This window comes from Mustela nivalis, assembly GCF_964662115.1.
Source record: "Mustela nivalis genome assembly, chromosome: 5".
Taxonomy (NCBI): Eukaryota; Metazoa; Chordata; class Mammalia; order Carnivora; family Mustelidae; genus Mustela; species Mustela nivalis.
In genome coordinates, this window is record NC_139024.1 from 64,111,730 (window position 1) to 64,139,348 (window position 27,619).

The window sequence follows — 27,619 nt, forward strand, 5'->3', positions numbered from 1 at the left end:
ACAGAGCCCATTTTTGTTTGGGGCAAAACAAAGCGATTGGCGCCACCTACCCTGAACTGTGATTCTAGGATTAGGTGATGATTCTGACAACTTCTGTTTTTGTGTATCAGCCTTCTCTGCGGAGTTTTTTGGCTTTTATTAGTTCATTGAGATTTCGGAAGACTGGCATCAAGAAGTGTTTCTGACGATTACAAAGTAAGACAAGATACAGCAACTCTGAATCCAAGCAGCAAGCAAAAAGGCAATTGAGTGCTGTGTTGTCAAAGGTAACTTGAAGCAATGTCAAGCGGGAGTTAAGCTTAGGAAAAAAAGAGATCATAAGCAGTTAACTTTTTAAAAATTCTCACTGTGCATATTGTATAGTAACTAATGCTCAGGTGCGAGGCTAAGGAAAATTAAAGTTCATTCATACATTCATTGAAACATTTACCAAGCATGTGCTATAAAGAAGGTGACTATATATAATTTATTTGTCATATATGACACTGTTGAGAGTGAAAGAGAATGCAATTAATAATGAAGCCAGGGAAACCTGCACAAACCTTGTCATATGGGTCAACTTAACTATACACCAAGTACAGTTTCAGGTACTTAGGGTTTAAAAGCTTTAGGTACTTGGGGTTTAAAAGCAATAAGATGTCCTCTGGAGATCGGCTAACCTGTCAACAATTAACTGTGATCAAAATACTGTAGGTGCTATTAGAAATATATACAGGTATTTTTTAAAAGGAAGTTGTCAGTGCTGGAAGAACAGCTTCAGAAAGAAGGTATTTGTTTGTGATGAGTAAATGATGAGGTTTTCTTTAAACAGACAAGGAGATGGAGTAATTGTAGGATCAAGAATAACATGAGCAATGCAAGAGATGGAAAGAAAGAAAAAAAGAAAGGGAAAGAGGGAGGGAGGGAGGAAGGAACATGATCCATAGGAGACTGTAGCTGCCAGGACTCAGCCTAGCCAGATAGAGAAGGGCTAAGGTGAAGACTTGGGTGAAGAGACTAGAGTATTGTACTGGGGCTGGATCATGAAGAGTCTTGCATGCTCTACTAACTATACTAATGGAATTGGATTTCTACTGGAATTTAAACAATGGGGAAGCATCAGAGTTTTCAATGTGATAAATTACATGTTCATTCTAAAAGATCTTTTGTGTCAAAAAGTTTCCTGGTTAAATGTCCAAAATATTACTCTAAGTAACAAACGTCAACCCCACAAGCTTCCATACTGTATTATTTCATTTATATAATGTTCTTGAAATGACATTATAGAAATGGAGAACAGATTAGTGGTTGCCAGGGGTTACAGATGAATGTAAGTGGTTGGCCATAAAAGAATAATATGAGGACTGCTTTGGGTGATGAAAAAGTTCTGTCTATTGAATGTCAATGTTAATACCCTGGTTGTAGTATTATATTGTAGTTATGCAATATATTACCATTGGAGGAAACCGAGTGAAGGGTACACCAGAACTCACTGTACTGTTCCTTATAACTGCACGTGAATTTAAAATAATCTCAAAACAAAAGGTTTAATTAAGAAATAATAAGAGATCTTCTGGCAACACTAACTGGGAGGACAGAGATGAGGAGGCCAGTTAAAGGACTTTATCATTTGTTCAAACAAAAGATTATAGTAAGGGGAGTGAAAAGTAGAGCCAGATGAGATTTTAAGGCAGTAACTTAAAATAAATTATACACAAGGAACAGGGACGTGTCAAAATGATTTCCAAATTTCTGACTTTGGTGTGTGAGTCCTTCAGTGAAGGACTCTTCACTGAAATAAGGACCATGGGAGGAGAAGCAGGTATGGAAAGAAAATGAGCTCCAGTTTTAACACATTGAATGTGAATTTCTTATGGACTATTGGACATTGCAGTCAGAGACTAAGGCAAGAGTTCTATTTGCATGTAGAAGATACATAAGTCATGGAGAGAATTGTCCTCACTCAGGAAAAGAGTTTTTTTGAAAAGAGAAAATGGCCAAAAATAGAACCTTGAGGAAAACATGCATATGTAAAAGTTATCAGAGGAAGAGGAGTTAGGGACATATAGGGGAGACACACAGATGGATCCTATTATAATTAATCACTTTGTTCAGAAATACAGCTTGAATTAGGAGGGTTTGTGTACGACACATACCCTCTAGTGCATTTGTTTCATTATTTTCATGACTTTTGCCCTTGTGGGAACCTGAGACCCCAAGATGGTTGATGTCACTTCACTCTCATCTCCCATATTTTGTGTTTTTGAAAGTGGCCCAAGATGGCTTGTGAGCTTCTGAATCAGTGTCAACGTCGTGGCTGCAGTCACTTACTTTATTAGACACAGACAATTTACATTCCAATTTAAACTACATCACCTTGACCAAATAAACACAGAGTGGGAGCCCTCAAGTTCTTTAAACTCACAGTCACAGAGAAGACAAGAGACCCAGACAGCTAGTCATCCATGAGTGTCTACACCTGCAAACAAAAAGGAAATTAATAAGCCAGTCCCCAAACTTTCCTTCTAGGAGTAGCCACTTCACGTGGAAGGGTGTGCGGAAGAAGCACCAAGTGTGACCATCTTATTTAGTGCTTTAAGCACAGTGAAATCCTCAACATTAGTTAGAATTAAATAAATTCCTATAAGCTTAAGAAAAGTTTTAATGTCATTTAAAGATGTTAACATAATGGCAAGGCCTAGAAAACCTTCTTCTGCCAGAAAGTAAGGAAGTGCATGAAAACATTATAAAGACTGTGGAAAGGTTACAGGAACTCTCTGGAAGGGGCCTTTCCTGGACATATATGGGCCAGTTAAAATATTGTTTATTACAGATCATAACTTACTAAATAAAGTAAGAATCTAAGAAGCCAAGACCGGAAAGAATAATAGGAGAGGAGGCAGTTTTTCTTTATGGTAGAGCTCCTATTGATAAACGTAGAAGAAATGACAGAAATCACAAGATAATCATTTGGCAATCACCATAATAATTATTCTAAGCAAGAATCGTCAATGGATGTTAAAACTAGTGGGAGGAAGTATGAAGAGAAAAAGGATGTTTGCATAATCTCAAAGTATCTCCCCACTAGATTCTTATTAGTTAAAAAAGGAAATTTGGTAACTTTACAATGAAGACACCTAGCAAACACCACCCTTGGCCAAGTGATACAACATCACCCATAATGGCTCAAATAACATCACGTGCCTCCTGACTGATGCACTTGGAAGAGCACAACATCACTTTTGTGATGTTTCTGCCCAAAACACTGTATACCTGAGGAATGCAGATGATGAGGAAACATCAGACAAACCCAAACTCACTGACATCCTACAAAATAACTGGCCTATACTCTTCAAAAATATTGAAGTAAAGAAAGACTGAAGAATTGTTGCCTGTTTAAGCACACTAAAGAGACGTCGCAACTAAAGCAACACACAATTCTGAATTAGATCCTGGACTAGAAAATGTTTTTCTTGTGCTGTAAAGGACAGCAGGGGACAATTGGCAGAAATTGAAAAGAGTCTGTGGATTAGTTAGTAGTTTTATACCAATACCAAATTCTTGATTCTGATCACTGTATTGTGTTTATGTAAGACTGTGTTCTTGTTTTTAGGAAATATGTACTATGTCTCAAGCACTTAAAAATTAGAAAAATGGATACTTAAACAGATGGTTACATAGATAAAGCAAAGGTGATAAAATGCTCATATTTGGGAATCTACATGAAGTTTATACAGGATTACTTTGAATTGTTTTTCCAACCTTTCTGTAAATATGTAATCATTTAAAATAAAAATGTGTGGCTTTTTTTTTAAAACCTATACTCCTGGTTTCTGATTTTGTACATAAGGAGACTGGAAGTCACTACTCTGTCCTCATAACAAGTAAACAGCTGTAAATTAACAACTCTTCTCAGATCTTTGACAGGAGGACACATAGCAAACCTCTACCCTCCTGACTGGAGAGTCAGACAGGTGAATGCAGCAAGTCATGGCTTACCAGAGCCAAAACTCAGTAGTGGAGACTTGCACAGAACCCAGTGCCTATGTAAGAAAACACAGACTAGAATTCATAAATTACTGGAGGCTCAGCGCAGAGAAGTCTAAGAGTTAAAATCTCTAAGGAGACCCCGTCAGAGGGGGGACCCAAAATATGAGAGTTACTTCCATGAGGCCAACCAGGTTCCCACAGCAAATATCAGAGAAAAATCACCCCCTGCTTCTGGCAGAGAGTGCGGTGGTTGAGGTCGGGGGAACCATTTTGGAACATGCCAGAACACTCGGTTCTTAACAAGGCCTGCCCCTCAGAGAAAACTAGTTAACTAGAGCCTAACTGACCTGAAGGAAGAGAAATAGCCAACTCTAGCCCATTCTAGACATCCTGTCCTAGCTTAACAGAGAAAAAAACAAAAGCAAAACAAAACAAAAACAAAAACTGAGAAACACTTGGAAGTTCACACTCGAAATGCACAAGCAAGGCTCAGTAAAAGACTGAGACCTAATTGTGGGAACAGAGAGTGGCTCCCCTGCCCCCACACCTTACCACCACATTACTAAAGGCTTATTTATTGCAGACCTGAAGGGTACAATTCCATCAGTTTTGACAAGTGCATGTACTCCCTATCAAGACAGAAATTTCGATCAACCTCAGAAGAGTTCCCCTGTGCTCCTTCCTAATCAAACCTGCCCCTACCTGCACCCCTACCCCTACTGCCCCAATAACCACTGATGTGATTTTCTGTTTGTTAAGGACCGCCTGAAATTCCAGGACTAGAAATTTATTCCCTGTGAGTTTTTTAATTAACTACTTGAAGATTCCTCTTTTAAATGCAAATAGGCCACACAACAAAGAACACGGAGGAGAATTCTGGGGTTTGATCTCAATTTTCCCTTTATTTCTCAGTTCTACTTTCCCTAGAGTTTTGTACAGAGGAAGAGTTTCGGCTACATGAATCATGTCTAGCGAGGAGGCCTTGAAGACTCTAAGAGGGTGAGATAAAGTATCCCAAACATTTCCAAAGCCAAACTGGAACTGCACACTGATTAATCTGCAGAGAGGCCAGCCTAAAGCTCCAACTCTTCAGGTTTGTTTTTAGGCTGAAAGTATAGGGACCCAAGGTGCTAACACTTGTTCTTTGGTGTTGATGTTAATTTCTGATAGCTTATGAAAGTATAGCATTTCTGGAGCTCATGAAGGTAAACATCTGAAAAGGTTCATAGGTTTTGTATGGGTTGATCTTTAAGGGTCTGCAGCAGCAGTTTAGCAAGCCCAAATGGACTAAGGCATAGAGTTGCTCTCTGTCATACACACCTTATTGGGATAATTGAAAACATATGAATGGTTCATTAGACAAAAATATTGCATCATTTTAAATGTCTCAAATTTGATGACTATACTGTGGTTATGTAAGAAAATGCCCCTATTCTTAGGAAATACGTAAGAAATAAGAAGAGATAAAGGGAATTATAAAAGGATAACCCTTCAAATGGTTCAGAAAAAAATAAGGAATATGGGCATGCACAAATAGAATCATAAGCAAATATGGTGAAAATGTTAAGAATTTGGGAATCTGGATAAATGATATATGGGAATTTTATGTATCTTGTAATATTCCTATAAGTTTAAAATTTTTATAATTGAAAGGTCATCTGAAGTATATGACTAAAGCTTTTACTAATTCAGATTGTTCTTGTCCAATTAGTTTGAATTAGTAGGAAAGGGCTCTAATTTGTTAAGTAGTACCTGGAAGCCTGTGAAAACTTCTTATACCAGTGCCCACAGAGCCCCTGTCAGAGAACCATATGCCCGAAACACCTGTTGTATGATTCTGTTGCTTCTGACTTCTATAAATTTGAGGACATATGTTTGGGAAAAAGAGAAGAAGTTTCTTGCTACTTAAGTCAGAATGAAACAGAACTCATGCACTTTATATTTCAGAGCTAATCAAGTGTAAACACATTGGGGAAATCCAGGTCAACGATAATTCCCATCATGACTAAGCAGCATAAAGACTCTGACTACAATGACCTAGAACTGACCTCAGGGAGAAATCAGTCAAAACAGAATCATTCATTTCCAGGATTCTTGGTAAGTTTCACTCAGCAATTCATAAATCTTACCATTTATGATAAGCATAAACTTTGGTCACTACATACATTTTACATTTGGACAAACATAGTACAGGACCGAGCTATTTCTCTGGACCGTATGTGTTGTTTATATATTCTTAAGAAAGAAAAGTTTAGACAGAGAAACAATTTGCCAAGTATTCAGGGAATGTGTATGATTGTCTTAAATCTGAGCATCAGACGTTAAAAATCTAGCATGCTCATTATGTGCCTCGGATTTCTTAGCTCTGGAAGACAGCATATTCTGCAAACTTGCCCTTTCAGGGGCCCTGGGTGGCACAGTCGGGAAAGTGTCCAGCTCTTGATTTCAGCTCAGATATGATCACAGAGTGGTGAGATCAAGCCCCATATCAGGCTCACATGCTGGACATGGAGCAAGCTTGAGATTGAATCTCTCCCTCTCTCCGTCTGTCCCCGCCCCCTCCAAATCTATCATTTCATTTTTATTAACTAAGAAAAAGAACAATATACTGGTTTCCTTCAAACCTGTTCAATCCTTTTGGTCAAAAAGGCAGGCATGCTTTCATCTGAAAAATGAAATCTTCGAAGTTGTCTGGCATTCTTCTCAGAGCATCTGAGATCCTTGATGTTTTGTAGTACGGGTTTTTTTGTTTGGTTGGTTGGTTTGGGGTTTTTTTTGTTTGCTTTTCTTTATTTCTTTGTTCCTCGAACACCCCAAATAGTCTCCAGCCTGAGGCTCTTTGCACTTGCTATTGTGTAGTTGAGTCTCTCTCTTTCCTTCCTTTCTTCCTTCCTTCTTTATATTATTCACAATAAAAAAGAAGTCACTACACTGTAAGTCAATTCATTTTAAATAATGATGAATAGAAATTTCATCTCTGATGATGTTGGTTGTATGATTTTCAGCAAATAGTTTATTTCTGAGTCTCAGTTTCCTCATAAATAGAGCTTCCTAAGAAGGGCCAGTAGAATAGTGAGGGATCGAGAAGCCACATGATGGAGAGAATTATTTAGGAAAACTGGAATATCATTATATACCTATGAAAATGGCCAAAATCTAGAACACCAACACTCCTAATGCTGGTGAGAATATATGGAACACCAGGAACGCTCATTAATTGCCGGTGGGACTGTGAATGGCACAGCCACTTTGCAAGACAGTTTGGTGCTTTCTTACAAAACCAAACAGAACCCTCACCATAGGATGCAGGAATTATGTTTCTTGGTATTTACCCACCAGAGCTGAAAACTTAGGTTCACAAAAAAACCTGCACATGGATGTTTATAGCAGCTTTATTTATAACTGATGGAATGTGGAAGCAGGTTGTCCTTCAGTAGGTGAGTGGATAAACTGTGGTACATCCGAACAATGGAATATAATTTAGCGCTAGAAAGAAAAGAGCTATCAAGCCATGAAAGACATGGAAGGAGCTTAAATGCGTATTACCAAGTGACAGAGGACAATCTGAAAAGGCTCCATACTATGTGATTTCAACTATCTGACATTCTGGAAAAGGCAAAATTATGAAGACAGTAAAGACCAGTGATTGCCTGGGGTTGCATGGGGGAGGGGGGCATGGTGAGAATTGGGAGAGATAAACAGGCAGAGCACAGAGAATCTTTAGGACAGTGAAAATATTCTGTATGATACCATAGTGATGGACACATATCATTTATACATTTGTCTAAACCTATAGAATGTACAACTTCAAGAGTAAATCCTAATGTAAGTTATGAACTTTGGCTGATGACTATGTATCAATGTAGGTTTACCAATTGTAACAAATGTACCACTCTGGTGGAGGATGTTGATAATGGGGGAGGCTATGCATGTGTGAGGACAGGGGATATATGGGAAATCTCTTGTATCTTTCCCTTAATTTCTCTGCAAACCTAAAACTGCTCTTTAAAAAAAATAGTCTTACTTTTAAAAAGCCTGGTGCATAAAAAACAAACTTTAAGGGCAATTAATGTTCTTAAGTAAGTTGAAAAGTGTTAGAATTCAGTTTTATTCTCCACTACCCTTCAAAGAGAAAACTTACAAGAAGCTAAAAAGGAAAATGAAATCTCCCCTCCCCCATTCCACTAACATGGATTGCCTATGGATTTCTTCTGAAAGATTCTTTTGTTCCCTACACCCACTGACTTTTCTGGGTGTTCTTTAATGCTGCCCCCTACGCAGGAAGAATCTTTACCTCCTTACCCCATAAGCTAATTCTGTGTCCTCTTTCAGATTTCCCCTTAGGGTTGACTTCTTCCAGAAATTCTCACTCATGTCTAAAACTTAACTTCCAAATTTTAAAAGAGCTTGTATCTAATATAGTTTGTAAGAACTGTAATTGCTTTTCTTATTTTCGCCCTTCTGAAGGTGATATACAGCATATCCTTTTTGTGACAAACTCAGTGAATAAGATATTTATAAGGGAATTATTATTATTTTTTTAATGAAGAAAGCAATGAACTGAATGTCAGAACTCTGCTTTGTTTTTTGAGGCAATTGCTTTCCCTTTTGGTACTCTATTTTCTCAACTCTAAAATAAGTATGGTGGATTCTGTCCTTTTTATCTCTTAATATTTGGACTCCAAGACTTGCTATAAAGAAAAGTGATTATAGTTGAAGGCTATTTTTATTCAAACTAAAACCACCAGAGGGTGGCCAAGCTTTATCCCAAAACCTGGATTCTATATTTCACTAACAACAGTAATGTTTGCTTCTAATAGTGAGTTCAGAGTCCAATCCAAAGCTGAATTCAGAAAATAAATGTTACTAAAAATCATGCTCCTCAAGAAAGTTAATGGTGTCACAATATTAAAAGAGAAATCAAGGACATTGGGTTGGTTTTCTTTAATATATTACCACTTGATGATAAGATCTTTATCCAAAGACTAAGAATATGCAGTAGTTTTCTCACATTTATGCATTATAATTGAAAAAAATTAACACACGCCCATGGTTAAAAATTATTCAGAGTATACAGTGAGTCTATATACTGGATACTGTATTCAGTTCTGTATAGGTAAGTCTCCTTCTGTATACATAAGTGTCCTTCTGACTCCAGACCCTCTAATTTTTTCAGTTCCCTTCCTCAGAGAGAATATATTGCATACTGTAAAGAAAGCAAAGTGCAGGACAATGCTTAGAATTAGCCACCATTTGTGTTTTTAAACTATGTGTATAAATTTATATATCCTGCTTATAAATTCATAGAATGTCTCTAGATAGAAATACAAGGAGACTGGTAATAGTGGTTGCCATTGGGAAGAAAAATGGAGGCACCAAGAGACAAGAGAGAATCAAGACTTACTAGTCACTATAAATGTATTTTTTTACTTTGTGAGTTTATACCATATACAACCAGCAGTTAAAACTTCCCACACTGTATCTTGGAGATTATTCCATATCTACACATAGTTCTGTCTCAAGCTTTTTAACAATACACAGGATTCTTAATCTCCTGGAAAGTACATATATTCAGCTTTACCCAAAATAATATTGCTGAGAATTGGCTTTGGAACTAAGAAGATGGGGATTGAAATCCAGGCTTCATTACTGACTATGAGTACAACTATGGTCAAGTTATCTTTAATTTCATTTCCTTCTCTGTAAGTGGATATAATAATAGTGTTTAGGGCTGCTGTGAGGATTTACTGAGCAAATTATGCAGAGGACATAGGATTATGCCAGGCACAGAATAAGTTCAGTGAAGTTTAGATTTCTTCCTCTGTTGGTTTATAGAAAAAAAAAAAGATTAAATGCCTAAAATAGACAAAGTTGTGTTTTTATTTTATTTATTTATTTTTTTTTTTTTGCTGGTGCAACATTTTTTTTATTTTTTATTTTTTATAAACATATATTTTTATCCCCAGGGGTACAGGTCTGTGAATCACCAGGTTTACACACTTCACAGCACTCACCAAAGCACATACCCTCCCCAATGTCCATAATCCCACCCCCTTCTCCCAAACCCCCTCCCCCCAGCAACCCTCAGTTTGTTTTGTGAGATTAAGAGTCACTTATGGTTTGTCTCCCTCCCAATCCCATCTTATTTCATCGATTCTTCTCCTACCCCCTTAAGCCCCCATGTTGCATCACCACTTCCTCATATCAGGGAGATCATATGATAGTTGTCTTTCTCTGCTTGACTTATTTCACTAAGCATGATACGCTCTAGTTCCATCCATGTTGTCGCAAATGGCAAGATTTCATTTCTTTTGATGGCTGCATAGTATTCCATTGTGTATATATACCACATCTTCTTGATCCATTCATCTGTTGATGGACATCTACGTTCTTTCCATAGTTTGGCTATTGTGGACATTGCTGCTATAAACATTCGGGTGCACGTGCCCCTTTGGATCACTACGTTTGTATCTTTAGGGCAAATACCCAATAGTGCAATTGCTGGGTCATAGGGCAGTTCTATTTTCAACATTTTGAGGAACCTCCATGCTGTTTTCCAGAGTGGCTGCACCAGCTTGCATTCCCACCAACAGTGTAGGAGGGTTCCCCTTTCTCCGCATCCTCGCCAGCATCTGTCATTTCCTGACTTGTTTATTTTAGCCATTCTAACTGGTGTGAGGTGATATCTCATTGTGGTTTTGATTTGTATTTCCCTGATGCCAAGTGATATGGAGCACTTTTTCATGTGTCTGTTGGCCATCTGGATGTCTTCTTTGGAGAAATGTCTGTTCATGTCCTCTGCCCATTTCTTGATTGGATTATTTGTTCTTTGGGTGTTGAGTTTGATCAGTTCTTATAGATTTTGGATACTAGACCTTTATCTGATATGTCATTTGCAAATATCTTCTCCCATTCTGTCAGCTGTCTTTTGGTTTTTTTAACTGTTTCCTTTGTTTTGCAAAAGCTTTTGATCTTGATGAAATCCCAATAGTTCATTTTTGCCCTTGCTTCCCTTGCCTTTGGCGTTGTTCCTAGGAAGATGTTGCTATGGCTGAGGTTGAAGAGGTTGCTGCCTGTGTTCTCCTCAAGGATTTTGATGGATTCCTTTCGCACATTGAGGTCCTTCATCCATTTTGAGTCTATTTTTGTGTGTGGTGTAAGGAAATGGTCCAATTTCATTTTTCTGCATGTGGCTGTCCAATTTTCCCAGCACCATTTATTGAAGAGGCTGTCTTTTTTCCATTGGACATTCTTTCCTGCTTTGTCGAAGGTTAGTTGACTGTAGAGTTGAGGGTCTATTTCTGGGCTCTCTATTCTGTTCCATTGATCTAGATGTCTGTTTTTGTGCCAGTACCAGGATGTCTTGATGATGACAGCTTTGTAATAGAGCTTGAAGTCCGGAATTGTGATGCCACCAACGTTGGCTTTCTTTTTCAATATCCCTTTGGCTATTCGAGGTCTTTTCTGGTTCCATATAAATTTTAGCATTATTTGTTCCATTTCTTTGAAAAAGATGGATGGTACTTTGATAGGAATTGCATTAAATGTGTAGATTGCTTTAGGTAGCATAGACATTTTCACAATATTTATTCTTCCAATCCAGGAGCATGGAGCATTTTTCCATTTCTCTGTGTCTTCCTCAATTTCTTTCATGAGTACTTTATAGTTTTCTGAGTATAGATTCTGTGCCTCTTTGGTTAGGTTTATTCCTAGGTATCTTATGGTTTTGGGTGCAATTGTAAATGGGATTGACTCCTTAATTTATCTTTCTTCTGTCTTACTGTTGGTGTAGAGAAATGCAACTGATTTCTGTTCATTGATTTTATATCCTGACACTTTACTGGATTCCTGTATAAGTCAAGCAGTTTTGGAGTGGAGTCTTTTGGGTTTTCCACATATAGTATCATATCATCTGCGAAGAGTGATAATTTGACTTCTTCTTTGCCGATTTGGATGCCTTTAATTTCCTTTTGTTGTCTGATTGCTGAGGCTAGGACCTCTAGTACTATGTTGAATAGCAGTGGTGATAATGGACATCCCTGCCGTGTTCCTGACCTTAGTGGAAAAGCTTTCAGTTTTTCTCCATTGAGAATGATATTTGTGGTGGGTTTTTCATAGATGGCTTTGATGATATTGAGGTATGTGCCCTCTATCCCTACACTTTGAAGAGTTTTGATCAGGAAGGGATGCTGTACTTTGTCAAATGCTTTTTCAGCATCTATTGAGAGTATCATATGGTTCTTGTTCTTTCTTTTATTGATGTGTTGTATCACATTGACTGATTTGCGGATGTTGAACCAACCTTGCAGCCCTGGAATAAATACCACTTGGTCGTGGTGAATAATCCTTTTAATGTACTGTTGAATCTTATTGGCTAGTATTTTGTTGAGTATTTTCGCATCTGTGTTCATCAAGGATATTGGTCTATAGCTCTCTTTTTTGATGGGATCCTTGTCTGGTTTTGGGATCATGGTGATGCTGGCCTCATAAAATGAGTTTGGAAGTTTTCCTTCCATTTCTATTTTTTGGAACAGTTTCAGGAGAATAGGAATTAGTTCTTCTTTAAATGTTTGGTAGAATTCCCCCGGGAAGCCGTCTGGCCCTGGGCTTTTGTTTGTTTGGAGATTTTAATGACTGTTTCAATCTCCTTACTGGTTATGGGTCTGTTCAGGCTTTCTACTTCTTCCTGGTTCAGTTGTGGTAGTTTATATGTTTCTAGGATTGCATCCATTTCTTCCAGATTGTCAAATTTGTTGGCGTAGAGTTGCTCTAGTATGTTCTTATAATAGTTTGTATTTCTTTGGCGTTAGTTGTGATCTCTCCTCTTTCATTCATGATTTTATTTATTTGGGTCCTTTCTCTTTTCTTTTTGATAAGTCTGGCCAGGGGTTTATCAATTTTATTAATTCTTTCAAAGAACCAGCTCCTAGTTTCGTTGATTTGCTCTATTGTCTTTTTGGTTTCTATTTCATTGATTTCTGCTCTGATCTTTATGATTTCTCTTCTCCTGCTTGGCTTAGGGTTTCTTTCTTCTTCTTTCTCCAGCTCTTTTAGGTGTAGGGTTAGGTTGTGTACCTGAGACCTTTCTTGTTTCTTAAGAAAGGCTTGTACCACTATATATTTTCCTCTCAGGACTGCCTTTGTTGTGTCCCACAGATTTTGAACCGTTGTATTTTCATTATCATTTGTTTCCATGATTTTTTTCAATTCTTCTTTAATTTCCCGGTTGACCCATTCATTCTTTAGAAGGATGCTGTTTCGTCTCCATGTATTTGGGTTCTTTTCAAACTTCCTTTTGTGGTTGAGTTCTAGCTTTAGAGCATTGTCGTCTGAAAATATGCAGGGAATGATCCCAATCTTTTGATACCTATTGAGTCCTGATTTAGGACCAAGGATGTGATCTATCTGGAGAATGTTCCATGTGCACTAGAGAAGAATGTGTATTCTGTTGCTTTGGGATGAAATGTTCTGAATATATATTTGTGATGTCCATCTGGTCCAGTGTGTCGTTTAAGGCCTTTATTTCCTTGCTGATCTTTTGCTTGGATGATCTGTCCATTTCAGTGAGGGGAGTGTTAAAGTCCCCTACTATTATTGTATTATTGTTGATGTGTTTCTTTGATTTTGTTATTAATTGGTTTATATAGTTGGCTGCTCCCACGTTGGGGGCATAGATATTTAAAATTGTTAAATCTTCTTGTTGGACAGAACCTTTGAGTATGATATAGTGTCCTTCCTCATCTCTTATTATAGTCTTTGGCTTAAAATCTAATGGATCTAATATAAGGATTGCCACTCCTGCTTTCTTCTGATGTCCATTAGCATGGTAAATTCTTTTCCACCCCCTCACTTTAAATCTGGAGGTGTCTTCGGGCTTAAAATGAGTTTCTTGGAGGCAACATATAGATGGGTTTTGTTTTTTTATCCATTCTGATACCCTGTGTCTTTTGACAGGGGCATTTAGCCCATTAACATTCAGGGTAACTATTGAGAGATATGAATTTAGTGCCATTGCATTGCCTGTAAGGTGACTGTTACTGTATATGGTCTCTGTTCCTTTCTGATCTACCACTTGTAGGCTCTCTCTTTGCTTAGAGGACCCCTTTCAAGATTTCCTGTAGAGCTGGTTTGGTGTTTGCAAATTCTTTCAGTTTTTGTTTGTCCTGGAAGCTTTTAATCTCTCCTTCTATTTTCAATGGTAGCCTAGCTGGATATAGTATTCTTGACTGCATGTTTTTCTCGTTTAGTGCTCTGAAAATATCATGCCAGCTCTTTCTGGCCTGCCAGGTCTCTGTGGATAAGTCAGCTGCCAATCTAATATTTTTACCATTGTATGTTACAGACTTCTTTTCCCGGGCTGCATTCAGGATTTTCTCTTTGTCACTGAGACTTGTAAATTTTACTATTAGGTGACGGGGTGTGGGCCTATTCTTATTGATTTTGAGGGGCGTTCTCTGAACCTCCTGAATTTTGATGCTCGTTCCCTTTGCCATATTGGGGAAATTCTCCCCAATAATTCTTTCCAGTATACCTTCTGCTCCCCCTCTCTCTTTCTTCTTCTTCTGGAATCCCAATTATTCTAATGTTGTTTCGTCTTATGGTGTCACTTATCTCTCAAATTCTCCCCTCGTGGTCCAGTAGCTGTTTGTCCCTCTTTTGCTCATCAGCTTCTTTATTCTCTGTCATTTGGTCTTCTAGATCACTAATTCTTTCTTCTGCCTCATTTATCCTAGCAGTGAGAGCCTCCATTTTTTATTGTACCTCATTAATAGCTTTTTTGATTTCAACTTGGTTAGATTTTAGTTCTTTTATTTCTCCAGAAAGGGCTTTTATATCTCTTGAGAGGGTTTCTCTAATATCTTCCATGCCTTTTTCGAGCCCGGCTAGAACCTTGAGAATTGTCATTCTGAACTCTAGATCTGACATATTACCAATGTCTGTATTGATTAGGTCCCTAGCCTTCGGTACTGCCTCTTGTTCTTTTTTTTGTGTTGAATTTTTCCGTCTTGTCATTTTGTCCAGATAAGAGTATATGAAGGAGCAAGTAAAATACTAAAAGGGTGGCAACAACCCCAGGAAAATATGCTTTAACCAAATTAGAAGAGATCCCAAATCGTGAGGGGGTAGAAAGGGGATAAAAAGAGGTTCAAAAAGGAAGAAAGAAAAAAAAAAGAAAAAAGAAAAAAAAAAGAAAAGAATTTTTAAAAAAGAAAACAAATAAGAAAAATATAAAAAAGAAAAAATATATATATTGGATAAACTAGTTAAAAAACGTTAAAAAAGAAAAAGGTAAAAGTTAAAAAAAAAAAGTTTTACCAGAATGCAAGAAAAAAAACAAAAAATGAAAAAGAAAAAATTAAATTAACTGCAAGACTAAAAAAAAAATCACAGGGAGAAAGCCATGAGTTCCGTGCTTTGCTTTCTCCTCCTCTGGAATTCTGCTGCTCTCCTTGGTATTGAAACCACACTCCTTGGTAGGTGAACTTGGTCTGGGCTGGATTTCTTGATCTTCTGGGGGAGGGGCCTGTTGTAGTGATTCTCAAGTGTCTTTGCCCCAGGCGGAATTACACTGCCCTTACCCAGGCCGGGGTGAGTAATCCGCGCTCGGGTTTGCTTTCAGGAGCTTTTGTTCCCTGAGCGCTTTCCGTAGAGTTCCGGAGGACGGGAATACAAATGGCGGCCTCCTGGTCTCCGGCCCGGAGGAGCCGAGAGCCCAGTGCCCCACTCCTCAGTGTGCCCTCAGAGAACAGCGCCAGTTACTCCCGTCTGCCTGACCTCCAGCCGTGCTCCGGGCTCACCGAGCCTGCGACCGGTTCAAGGTATCCCCGAGCTGCGAGCTTACTGTCGGCTCTGTCTCTGTAGCCGGCTTTCCCATTCCAATACCCGCAAGCTCTGCGACACTCAGACACCCCCGATCCTTCTGTGACCCTGCGGGCCCTGAGGCCACGCTGACCCCGCGTGGGCTTTGCCCCAGTTTAGCCTCTGGAGCGATGTCCCTCAGCGGAACAGACTTTTAAAAGTCCTGATTTTGTTTGCCGTTGCTCCGCTGCTTGCCGGGAGCCGGCCCCTCCCCCCGGGATCTATCTTCCCGTCGCTTTGGATTCACTTCTCCGCCGGTCCTACCTTTCAGAAAGTGGTTGTTTTTCTGTTTCCAGAATTGCTGTTCTTCTTCTCTTCGATCTGCCGATGGATTTTCAGGTGTTTGCAATCTTTAGATCAGCTATCTAGCTGATCTCCGGCTAGCTTAAGTAGTCTCAGCCTGCTACTTCTCCGCCATCTTGACTCCGCCCCTCCCAAAGTTGTGTTTTTATTGTCATTCTTAATTATAATTGTCTTTGTTGTTTGTAGCAGACTTCTACTCTGAAGAAATAAATACTGGAGAGTGAGTGTTGAACTAAATGTGTACCCTTTGAAAGGAAGCTTTTCTTTTCATTCTTAGGCAGTTAAATGAGGGAAATCAAAGAGCTTGGAGAAATTACCCAGTCTTATTGTCAGCTGAGCTATACGATTTGAATAAGTTAGGTCCCAAATAAGGAAGCTATGTGAGACTTTAAAATGACGTATAGCATATGTAGCTTATCACCTGTGTCACCACAATGATCAAGACAGGATTGTAGAACATTGTGCTTCATGTTACTATGTGTGAATGGTGTTCTTTCATCCCTGAATTTATATGTTGAAGCCCCAACCTTGGAGATAGAGCCTTTAGGGAGTAATTAAGGTTAAATGAAGTCACAAAGGTGAGGCCAAATCCAGTTAGACTAGAGTTCTTTTTAATTTTTTTTAATTTATTTAATTTCATTTTTTCAGTGTTCCAAGATTCATTGTTTATGCACCACACCCAGTGCTCCATGCAATGCCTGCCCACCTTAATACCCACTGCCAAGTTCACCCATCCCCCAACCCCCCTCCCCTCTAAAACCCTCAGTTTGTTTCTCAGAGTCCACAGTCTCTCATGCTTCATCTCCCCCTCCGATTTCCCCCAATTCACTTTTCCTTTCCTTCTCCTAATGTCCTCCATGTTATTCCTTATGCTCCACAAGTGAGTCCATATGATAATTGACTTTCTCTGCTTGACTTATTTCACTCAGCATAATCTCTTCCAGTTCCATCCATGTTGATACAAAAGTTAGATATTCATCCTTTCTGATGGAGACATAATATTCCATTTTATGTATGAACCATATCTTCTTTATCCATTCGTCTGTTGAAGGGCATCTTGGCTCTTTACACAGTTCAGCAATTGTGGCCATTGGAGTTCTTATAAGAAGAGGAAGAGGGGCACCTGGGTGGCTCAGTCATTAAGCATCTGCCTTCAGCTCAGGTCATGATACCCGGGTCCTGGGATGGAGCCCACATCAGGCTCCCTGCTCGGCGGGAAGCCTGCTTCTCCCTTCCCCATTCCCCATGCTTGTGTTCCCTCTCTTGCTGTTTCTCTCTCTGCCAAATAAATAAATAAATTCTTAAAAAAAAAAAAAAAAAAAGAAGAGACACCAGACACTCTCCTTCTTGTGCAGTCACAGAGGAAAGGCCATGTGAGGATGCAGCAAGAAGGTGACTGTCTACAAGACAAAAAGGGACCTCTCCCAGAAACTGAATTTACTGGCACCTTCAACATGGGCTTCTAGCCACCAGAACCATGAGAAAATAAGTGTCTGCTCTTGGAGCTGCCCAATCATAGGTATTTTGTTATGGAAGCCCGAGTTGACTTACACTACTGAAGGAGTTTCCTCTCTCTCAGGACAACTGGAAAATGTGCTGTTGCTCTATTGAGATATATATACATCTGTATATATATATATATATACATATATATATATTGAGATATATATATATAGATATATATATATATATCTGTCTGTCTTCAATCAAAATTGTTTCTAAGACCAAAAAAGAAAAAAAGGACACAGATAATGCAAATTCAGAAAGCTGTCAAGGAGTGATTACTTTAGCAATAAAATACACAGCTGTGACAGTAAATAAAATCACCTTCATTTTACAAATTAGAAAACTGAGGCCAAAAGAAAGGAAGTCGCTCATTGAACACGAGGCCAGATCTTTGGATTGCTGTCTTCTTCTCAACCCGAGCCAGGCCTACACGTAAGCAACCATGTCTAAGGGACCATTGATCTTGGCATCACCTACTCCTGCGTGGGTGTCTTCCAGCACGGGAAAGTGGAAATAATTGCCAATGATCAGGGAAACCAGACCACCCCAAGTTATGTCGCCTTCACGGACACCGAACGATTGATCGGTGATGCTGCCAAGAACCAAGTTGCAATGAACCCCACCAACACAGTTTTTGATGCCAAACGCCTGATTGGACGGAGATTTGATGATGCTGTTGTCCAGTCTGATATGAAGCATTGGCCTTTCATGGTGGTCAATGATGCTGGCAGGCCCAAGGTCCAAGTAGAATATAAGGGAGAGAGAAAAAGCTTTTATCCAGAGGAGGTGTCTTCTATGGTTTTGACAAAAATGAAGGAAATCGCAGAGGCTTATCTTGGGAAGACCGTTACCAATGCAGTTGTCACAGTACCTGCGTACTTCAATGATTCTCAGCGTCAGGCTACCAAAGATGCTGGAACTATTGCTGGTCTCAATGTACTTAGAATCATCAATGAGCCAACTGCTGCTGCTATTGCTTATGGCTTAAACAAAAAAGTTGGAGATGAAAGGAATGTGCTGATCTTTGACTTAGGAGGTGGCACTTTTGATGTGTCAATCCTTACTATTGAAGATGGGATCTTTGAGGTTAAGTCCACAGCTGGAGACACCCACTTAGGTGGAGAAGACTTTGACAACCGAATGGTCAACCATTTTATTGCAGAGTTCAAGCGCAAACATAAGAAAGATATCAGTGAAAACAAGAGGGCAGTTCGTCGTCTCCGTACTGCTTGTGAACGTGCTAAGTGTACACTTTCTTCCAGCACCCAGGCCAGTATTGAGATTGATTCTCTGTATGAAGGAATCGACTTCTATACCTCTATCACTCATGCCCGGTTTGAAGAATTAAATGCTGACCTGTTCCGTGGCACCCTGGACCCTGTAGAGAAAGCTCTTCGGGATGCCAAGTTAGACAAGTCTCAGATCCATGATATTGTTCTGGTGGGTGGTTCTACCCGTATCCCCAAGATTCAGAAACTTCTCCAAGATTTCTTCAATGGAAAAGAACTGAATAAGAGCATCAACCCTGATGAAGCTGTTGCTTATGGTGCAGCTGTCCAGGCAGCCAACCTTTCTGGAGACAAATCTGAAAATGTTCAAGATTTGCTGCTGTTGGATGTCACTCCACTTTCTCTTGGCATTGAAACTGCTGGAGGAGTCATGACTGTTATTATCAAGCGTAATACTACCATTCCTACCAAACAGACACAGACCTTCACTACCTACTCCAACAACCAGCCTGGTGTGCTTATTCAGGTGTATTAAGGTGAGCGTGCCATGACCAAGAACAACAATCTACTTGGCAAGTTTGAACTCACAGGCATACCTCCTGCTCCTCGTGGTGTCCCTCAGATTGAGGTCACTTTCGATATTGATGCTAATGGAATCCTCAATGTCTCTGCCGTGGATAAGAGCACAGGAAAAGAGAACAAGATTACCATCACTAATGATAAGGGCCGCTTGAGCAAGGAAGATATTGAGCGCATGGTCCAGGAAGCTGAGAAGTACAAAGCTGAAGATGAGAAACAGCGGGACAAGGTGTCTTCCAAGAATTCACTGGAGTCTTATGCATTCAACATGAAAGCAACTGTTGAAGATGAAAAACTTCAGGACAAGATAAATGATGAAGACAAACAGAAGATTCTTGACAAGTGCAATGAAATCATCAACTGGCTTGATAAGAACCAGACTGCAGAGAAGGAAGAATTTGAACACCAGCAGAAAGAGTTGGAGAAAGTCTGCAACCCCATCATCACCAAGCTGTACCAGAGTGCAGGGGGCATGCCAGGAAGAATGCCTGGAGGCTTCCCTGGTGGTGGAGCTCCTCCCTCTGGTGGTGCCTTCTCTGGGCCCACCATTGAAGAGGTTGACTAAACCAATCTGAGAATAAATAGGTTGAGCATTGTTCCACATACAATATTCAAAGGACCCAAATTTGTAGCAAATTCCATGGCAGTTGTAATGTTGAGCTGCTATAGCAAAAAAACTGGGCATTCTTGATACTTGAATATGGAATATGTGCACAGGGAAAGGAAATAAACATTGCACTTTATAAGCACTGTATTGTTAAGTGGAAAATGCAATGTCTTAAATAAAACTGTATTTAAAATTGGCACCAAAAAAAAAAAAAAAAAAAAGAAAGAAAGAAAAGAAAAGAAAGGAAGTCAGCTCCTTCACAACTTTAGGTGCCCAGAGCTCTCATCCCATTACACCTGCTGCTTTAGTGCCATGGGTCTTTTCAGTTCCTAGAGCTTCAGGGCATGGCAAAGGAGAGGAGGGGGCAACTGACTGCAGTCTCATGCCCCACCATGCCACGAAGGGGCCAAGGATTTAGGGACACACAGTATCTTCCCTGAACCCAAAACAGGACCCCTCAGAGAAGGGCTTTTTTTCCCCCTCTTATTTAGGACATTAATGGAAATTTTTATTTTCAATTATAAGTACATTAAGGAATTTACAGATTGTTTTGAGAACCAGGAATAGTGTATTTTACTCAATAATTTTACTCATAACCTATACTCCTTAAACAATAACCATCTAGCTGAGATAATTAGCCCTCTAAATATTTATAGATGGATAGAAGTTTAACATTTAAAATGAGGGTTATAGACACGATTTTTTAAAATGCATTTGCAACAATCCCCAAAGTACTATATAAATATAATTCCCCATATGATGCTTTAAAATTTTTCTTTATAAATCTATCTATCTATCTATCAGTCATCTATTTATAGGTAGATACACACACGTGCAGACACACATCATATTGAGTTAAGAAATCTGTGACAAAGACTGTTGCCTATCCAATATCCGTTTTCCCTTTCTTCCCTGGTAATAAAACCCCTACATTGATGGTTGCATATAAGTGTCCTGCTTTAAAGCTACAGTTTCCAGCCTCCCCAATGGATATCCTTTCTCCAAGTAGAGTAATTGGATGAAGATTATAGAAAAGCTATTTAAAAAACAGCTGACTAGCGATCAGACATTCTCCTCCTTCCTGCTGCCTAGAATATAGGCATGATGGCTGGATTACAACAGCCATTTTCTAATCATGAGGTAACCACGAAGATGGAAGCATGAGATAGGGATAAGAAATGAGAAACAGTGAAGGGGTTTAGATCCTGGGTGACAGTGGACCCACCAAGGGAGTCCTGGACACCTAAATCTGGACTTATTTTACAGAAAAGAAAAATGTGTATCTATATTGAGCTCAATAACTTTGGATTTTTATATATCTACTAACTGGAGTATATGTTTTATGAAGGCAGGAATGTTTGCCTTTTATGTTCACTGGTATATCCCAGGGACCTGAATTAGGTATTCAAGAAATATTATTGAGTGAATCCCATGTAATATAACCTAAAGCCTCACTGTATTTTTTGTAATACTGCAAAGGGTAAGCTGAGAAAATTCTGGAGTTTTTGCAATGCTAAACAGAGATTAGCAAACAAAAAACAGCTGGAACCTTGGCAAAGAGTGGCACAGGAAGATTTTTCCAACCTAAGCTAAAAATAGTGTGGTCTCTCTGGGAAGGACAGAAGCTGGTTCCAGCTGGGGTAAACTGTTTATGGTGATGCTGATCATGGAAAAAAAAATTCTGAGGGGCTCTGAGATATTAGCCACTCTTTACCTTGCAATATAAGACTATAAAGTTTTAAAATATTTCATTCCATCACCAAGGTTTTCTAGAATATAAATACTGGATTTGGGGCATCTGAAAGTAAAATCCAGGTCTAATTTACTTTGTCTCCAGCACCTTAAAGAATGCTCAGTACATAACAAATCTTCCATAAATGTTGCCAACTTGAGTTGAATTAGAGAAGTGGGATAGGAAACATGAAATATTACTTATCTTCTCCTATTTCTCCCTTTCCCTTTTGCTATACCCCTCCTCACACCTGCACTTCTCAGGTAGAGTCCAAGTTTGCTAGAAGTATCAATGGAAGTTGATTTAAGGACTGCCTGAAATTCTAGTACTAGAAATTTATTCCCTGTGAATTTTTTACATGATTACTTGAGGATTCTTCCCTTAAATGCAAGTAGGCAATATGACAAAAAATACTGAATTTTAATCTCAATTTGCCCTTTACTTCTTAGTTCTATACTTTCACTAGAGTTTTATTTCCTCCTACGTAAAATGGAAGTTTCCATTACATCAATCATTTCTAGCTAGGAGGGCTTGAGGACTATAACAAGGCTAGATAAATTATTCCAAATATTTCCAAAGCCAAACAAGCATTGTACATTTGTAATTCTGCATCAGAAGCCAGCCTAAAATTCTAGTTTTCTTTGTTTTTAGGCTGAAATTATAGGGAGGCAAGGTTGTTACCAATTATATAGTTACAAACTGGCTCTCTGGTGTTGATATTAAATTCTGATTGACCACTTATGACACCATGACTTTTCTGAGCTCATAGAAGAAAAGTCTTTGACAAAGTTTGTAGGTTTTAAATGGGTTGATGTTTAAGGTTTTGCATTGCCAAGAAGACTAAAGTATAGAGTTGGGGTCATTCACACCTTATCATGCATGTGTCTTTTCTTCAGCTTTATTGTGGTATAACTGATAAATAGAAGTTGCATACATTTATACATGCTTTGCTATATCTATATATTGTAAAATGATAAATACAATCAAACTTAACATACCGATCACCTTATATAGTTACCCTTGGAATTTCAAGTATACAATACAGTATGGTTAACTACTAGTCATCATGCTATACATGAGATCCCCGAACTTAATCATCTTGCATAAATGAAACTTGTATCCTTTAACCAATATTCCCACAATATTCCCCAGCTCAGCCTTGGCAACCACCATTCTACTCTGACTCTATGAGTTCAACTATTTTAGTTTCTATATATAAGCAAGATGGTGTGGCATTTGTTTTTTGTGTCTGGTTTATTTCCCTTAGCATAGTGTCACAAATCATAGGCTTTCCTTCCTTTTGTAGGGCTGTATAATATTTCCTTATTGTGACTTTGAATAGAAGTCTTTAAAAAGAGGGAAGATACCAGGGAATTCAAAGCCCTGCAGAGAGACCATTTACAGAACTTAGGGTACTTATAGCATTAGTATCACTTAGAAAGGACTCCCATTCTTCTCATAAGATGCCCATCTACTACCTGTCCTCATTATCTTTTGGGGGTACTTGTTTTTTCTCAACTGAGAAATGGTTTTCATCTAAATATAGATCAAATCCCAGAGTTGCATAACATCTAAACTTGGCCAATGCTGTGAAAGAACATTTAATTAAAATAATGTAGGTGGGCATGGCTAAGGATCTGTAATTATATATTTAAAAATATAATTTTTGTTTTTATAACTGCTGTGGGGGCCTCATAAAGACTCAAATTGGAAATACTTAACAACTCACATCATTTTGAAACTAGTTTATCTTTCCCATGGAGATAGACAAGAAGTAAAATAATTGAAATATGTGGTCTTTCCATCCAGGTGAATAGGTTGCTGTGTCTAAGGCTGCATATGATAGTTATGTGAAAGAATTTCAGAGAAGGGTGAGATTTTTGGGGTTTTTTGGTTTTGTTTTTGTCTTGCACAGCATTGTGCTGGGCACATAACAAGATTTTAATCAATGTTTGCTAGAGGGTAGTATAATAATCACTCAAATACTTCAATCATTATCTTCAAATATATGATGAATATTTATTTATTTACTTATTTATTTAAAATATTTTATTTATTTATTTGACAGACAGCGATCACAAGTAGGCAGAGAGGCAGGCAGAGACAGAGGGGGAAAGCAGGCTCCCTGCTGAGCAGAGAGCCCGATATGTGGCCCGATCCCAGGACCCTGGGATCATGACCTGCGGCTTTAACCCACTGAGCCACCCAGATACCCCTATGATGGATATTTAGACTGATGTACTTTAAGGGTCCTTCAAGCTCTGGGAGTCAATAATTATGGGCCAGTTGTTTACCTCACTCATTTTATATCTTTCATCACTTATTTTAGTTAGACTTTGCTCTTAAAAGTTTTAGAATCTTATAGGAATGTCAAATGGGGCAGCTGACATGGAAACAGGATACCAGTTCCTTAAAAAAATTAAACACACAATTATCTTATGATCCAGAAATTCCATCTCTGGATATATACCCCAAATAACTGAAAACAGGGACTCAAACAGGTATTTGTAAACCCATATTCATAGTAGCTTTATTCACAGTAGCCAAAATGTGGAAATGGATCCTGTGTTTATTGATAGATAAATGGATCAACAAAATGTGGTATATACATATAATGGAATGCTATTCAGCCTTATATAGGAAGGAAATCTACATGCTACAACATGAAGAGTCAACTTTTTGTTTGTTTGTTTTTTGTTTTTTTAAATACTTTATTTAGTTGTCAGAGAGAAGGAATGAGAGAGAGAGCACACAAGCAGGCAGAGAGGCAGGCAGAGGCGGAGAGAAAAGCAGGCTCCCTGCCGAGCAAGGAGCCCAATACAGAACTTGATCCCAGGACCCTGGGATCAGGACCCAAGCCAAAGGCAGTGGCTTAACCCACTGAGCCACCCAGGCGTCCCAAAGAGTAAACTTTTAAAGACATTGTGCTAAGTGAAGTAAGCCAGCCAAAAAAGGACAAATAAAATAAGATTCTACTTATATGAGTTAGCTAGAGTAGTCAAATGTATAGAAACAGAAAGTAGAAGTGGTGGTCATCAAGCAGGCTGTGGAGAGGAGACAATGGTGAATTAGTGTTTATTGACTGTAGAGTTTCAGTTTGGGATAGATAGATAAATGTTTTGTACTAGAGATGGATAGTGGTGTGCTGAAGGTTGCACAACAGTGTGAATGTACTTATTGCCACTGAGCTGCATAATTAAAATGGTTAAAATTATAAAATTTATTATATATATCATATATACATACATATACACACATATATATACACAATACATATATATATTGGCACAACAAAAATGCTTTTGAATCTTAACTAGAGTGTTTGTGTTTGGTCTAAGATATATATTTACTATGGGATTCCTATATTACTATGCTTCTATGTAGAAGGAGAAACAAGACTCTGTGAGTGATTGATATAATCTGAACACAGCATAAAGTGCATTTAATAATTTTCCTTGTTTTCTGGAAAGACAGAGATGTCAACTGCACCGGCTTTTGGAATCAGTCTTAGGATTTTACCTAAGCCTCATGTTTTTTACTTTTGTGATGAGGAGAGTCTGACATCTATTTGTATACTTTTAGCTCTTGGGCAGGATTAATATTTATGTGATGCTGTAAATGTGCTCACAGCTCCTTGATTATGTATTGGACACATTGGACAAATGGATAGTTGTATCCTTTAAACGAATATTGGCTCTAATGGATAAATGGCTGGATAAATAAATGGGTGCCTTGTCTGTAAGCCCAACTCAGCCAAATGACATAGGGTATGATGATGACATGGGCTAGGATCTCCTCAAAACTCCAGATAAAATCTCCCTCAAGGATTTGTAGTGATAATTAAATGAGATAATATGTGTAACTGTAAGCTCTCGATCACTGCAGATTCTTATTTTGGTTGTGCTTCCTCGCTCTGGTCAAGTTACTAAACTTACTTCTTCAAAGCAGAGAATTTACTACTCTCATTCCTATTTCACTCTTAATCCACTCCCTTAACCTCTTTCACTATCACTGAGGAAGGAAGGCTTCCCAGTGCTGTCAGGACATTGCTAATTTTTTGTTCATGTACTCTCCAAAAATATTTGGAAAAATCATGAGCCCCCCACACACAGTTGCCCTATAAATGTTTTCTCATAAGTTTAAATAGCTGCAAATGATGTATGGTCAGGATTATTGAAAAATAATGTCATTTTAAAATTCAAAATATTTTGTCACTCTTAAATGTATTCGATGGATTCTAGAAACAACAGCTATTTGACACAATTATTTTATTAGTTATCTAATGCGGTGTAACAAATTGTCCTTATGCTGAGCAGTTGAAAACAACCATTTATTTTCTCATTTTCTCTGGGTTAGGTCACTCAAGATCTCTCAAAAGACTGCAGTCAAGGCCAGGGCTCCAGTCTCATCTGAAGACTTGACAAAGTAGAATTTGCTTCTAAGTTCGCTCACATAATTGTTGGCAAGATTTACTTCCTTGTGGACTGTCGGAGGGAGGGTCTGGTTCCCTGCTGGCCAAAGGCAATAGTCCTTCCTCAAGTCCTTGTCATCGGGGTTCTCATAAGGCAGTTCACAATATGAACCATGTGTGCATGTGTCTGTGTGTGTGTGTGTGTGAGAGAGAGAGAGAGAGAGAGAGAGAGAGAGATGGGGGACAAGTAGGGAGGAACAAAAGAGAATGAGCAAGATGGAAATCACAGTCTTTTTGAAATGTAGTCTTTAATTTTTTCCCATCTTTGTGTATTTTATTTATTTATTTGCCATATAATGTATTGTTTCAGGGGTACAGTGTAATGTGCTCTTGAAAGCTACATCCCAGCCCGTCTTTTGTATTTTCTTTGTTGGAAGCAAATCATTAGGTCAAGGCTCTCCTGGGATGACACAGAGAATGAATACCAGGAGGAAGGGATCTCTGGGGGCTGTCTTGTAGAGGGTGCCTATCTTTTTACTATTGTTATCACTTTTTAAAAAATGTTTGAACGAGGTCATCATTGTTAGAAAATGTATCATTTCTTTTTGTCCTTGAACTCATAATTCCATTCTATGAATTTCTCCTGAATTTTGTTTTAATCTAGTATATGTTTATGCCTGGAATTATTTTATTGATTTCCTTATCATACATCACAAAGAAAATTATGTATATAAGTTGAAGTTTTAATTAAAAAATTTCCTATAACCAGTTGGCTTTAGGGATTATTTTTTCCTAGGATGCATTATTACTTATTAGTAGTAGTTGTAGTACTAGTATTATAATTAGTGTTATTGATCAAAATTATATAAACACTTAATGAAATTTAATAATTATTAAATACAAAAAGTAAAATGTCATTCGAAAAATATTACTTAATGCGACAAGTTTCTTTCTTTTTTTTTTTTTCAGTTAGTTCATTTATCCTTTCTCAAGTACAATTTATTCTTAGAATGAGTCAGGGCCACTGGTACCTGAGGCGCTAATAATGTTCATTAATGATAATTGTTAAATATCTTATTTTCAGAGGAATGCATACTGTATTCCCATTAAACCACTCTAAATTTAATAGGTGCATGAGTGAAATAATAATGAGCAGAGATGTGGTTGATCAACGACAGAGAGTTCAAGTAAAAATTAATAGGATTTAGAAATATGTAACAAACTTCTGGGAAAGGTTAACGAAAATGTTTCCTCTGCAAGTCTAACTAAATATTCATGTAAATAGAAACACCCACTTGCTAAAAAGATAAAAAATGCTGAAAACCTTCCCTCCACCCTAGCAGCACAATAAAGATGCATTTGTAAAGGACACAACCAGAAAAATGTGTAACAGAAGAAACCTACATTTCAGAGTTCATCTCTTT

The 27,619-nt window shown here is 38.3% G+C and overlaps 1 long non-coding RNA gene and 1 pseudogene across 2 annotated transcripts; both read left to right on the plus strand.

The window, feature by feature from the left end:
- The first annotated feature begins 40 nt into the window (after positions 1–40).
- On the plus strand, positions 41–26,895 carry LOC309865017. The gene is made up of 4 exons (XR_014311908.1): positions 41–266; positions 4,882–5,062; positions 5,917–6,066; positions 26,141–26,895. It is a non-coding gene; the product is annotated as an uncharacterized lncRNA (long non-coding RNA).
- LOC309865135 (heat shock cognate 71 kDa protein pseudogene) lies at positions 9,019–20,295 on the plus strand (annotated as a pseudogene). The gene is made up of 2 exons: positions 9,019–9,085; positions 18,089–20,295. The product of its transcript is annotated as a heat shock cognate 71 kDa protein pseudogene (transcript).
- Positions 26,896–27,619: the final 724 nt, after the last annotated feature.